This window comes from Triticum aestivum, chromosome 5B (genome assembly GCF_018294505.1).
Source record: "Triticum aestivum cultivar Chinese Spring chromosome 5B, IWGSC CS RefSeq v2.1, whole genome shotgun sequence".
NCBI lineage: Eukaryota > Viridiplantae > Streptophyta > Magnoliopsida > Poales > Poaceae > Triticum > Triticum aestivum.
This window is the reverse complement of record NC_057807.1, coordinates 322,011,966-322,014,138: the sequence shown is the minus strand read 5'-3', so window position 1 is coordinate 322,014,138 and position 2,173 is coordinate 322,011,966.

The window sequence follows — 2,173 nt, the reverse complement described above, 5'->3', positions numbered from 1 at the left end:
TGCATTCACTTTAAATAGTGCACCATCAAAATCCGTTGAGACGACGCCTTATGAACTGTGGTTTGGCAAGAAACCAAAGTTGTCGTTTCTTAAAGTTTGGGGTTGCGATGCTTATGTGAAAAAGCTTCAACCTGATAAGCTCGAACCCAAATCGGAAAAGTGTGTCTTCATAGGATACCCAAAGGAAACAGTTGGGTACACCTTCTATCACAGACCCGAAGACAAAATCTTTGTTGCTAAGAATGGATCCTTTCTAGAGAAGGAGTTTCTCTCGAAAGAAGTGAGTGGGAGGAAAGTAGAACTTGATGAGGTAATTGTACCTTCTCCCTTATTGGAAAGTAGTTCATCACATAAATCAGTTCCAGTGATTCCTACACCAATTAGTGAGGAAGTTAATGATGATGATCATGAAACTTCAGATCAAGTTACTACCAAACCTCGTAGGTCTTCCAGAGTAAGATCCGCACCAGAGTGGTATGGTAATCCTGTTCTAGAAGTCATGTTATTAGACCATGATGAACCTACGAACTATGAGGATGCGATGATGAGCCCAGATTCTGCGAAATGGCTTGAAGCCATGAAATCTGAGATGGGATCCATGTATGAGAACAAAGTGTGGGCTTTGGTGGACTTGCCCGATGATCGGCAAGCCATAGAAAATAAATGGATCTTTAAGAAGAAGACTGATGCAGACGGTAATGTTACTATTTACAAAGCTCGACTTGTTGCGGAAGGTTTTTGACAAGTTCAAGGAGTTGACTACGATGAGACTTTCTCACCCGTAGCGATGCTTAAGTCTGTCTGAATCATGTTAGCAATTGCCGCATTTTATGATTATGAAATTTGGCAGATGGATGTCAAAACTGCATTCCTGAATGGATTTCTAAAAGAAGAGTTATATATGATGCAACTAGAAGGTTTTGTCGATCCAAAGGGTGCTAACAAAGTGTGCAAGCTCGAGCGATCCATTTATGAACTGGTGCAAGCCTCTCGGAGTTGGAATAAACACTTTGATATTGTGATCAAAGCATATGGTTTTATATAGACTTTTGAAGAAGCCTGTATTTACAAGAAAGTGAGTGGGAGCTCTATAGCATTTCTGATATTATATGTGGATGACATGTTGTTGATTGGAAATGATATAGAATTTCTGGATAGCATAAAGGGATACCTAAATAAGAGTTTTTCTATGAAAGACCTTAGAGAAGCTGCTTACATATTGGGCATCAAGATCTATAGAGATAGATCAAGATGCTTAATTGGACTTTCACAAAGCACATACCTTGATAAAGTTTTGAAGAAGTTCAAAATGGATCAGTTAAATAAAGGGTTCTTGCGTGTGTTACAAGGTGTGAAGTTGAGTCAGACTCAATGCCCGACCACTGTAGAAGATATAGAGAAAATGAAAGTCATTCCCTATGCTTCAGCCATAGGTTCTATCATGTATGCAATGCTGTGTACCAGACCTGATGTGTGCCTTGCTATAAGCATAGCAGGGAGGTACCAAAGTAATCTCGGAGTGGAGCACTGGACAACGGTCAAGAACATCCTGAAATACCTGAAAAGGACTAAGGATATGATTCTCGTTTATGAGGTGAAAAAGAGCTCGTCGTAAACGGTTACATTGATGCAAGCTTTAACACTGATCCGGATGACTCTAATTCACAAACCAGATACATATTTTTATTCAATGGAGGAGCTGTCAGTTGGTGCAGTTCCAAGCAAAGCGTCGTGGCGGGATCTACGTGTGAAGGGGAGTACATTGCTGCTTCGGAAGCAGCGAATGAAGGAGTTTGGATGAAGGAGTTCATATCCGATCTAGGTGCCATACCTAGTGCATCGGGTCCAGTGAAAATCTTTTGTGACAATACTGGTGCAATTGCCTTGGCAAAGGAATCCAGATTTCACAAGAGAACCAAGCACATCAAGAGACGCTTCAATTCCATCCGTCATCAAGTGTCGGAAGGGGACATAGAGATTTGCAAGATACACACGGATCTGAATGTTGCAGACCCGTTGACTAAGCCTCTTCCACGAGCAAAACATGATCAGCACCAAAGCTCCATGGGTGTTAGAATCATTACCATGTAATCTAGATTATTGACTCTAGTGCGAGTGGGAAACTGAAGGAAATATTCCCTAGAGGCAATAATAAAGTTATTATTTGTTTTCT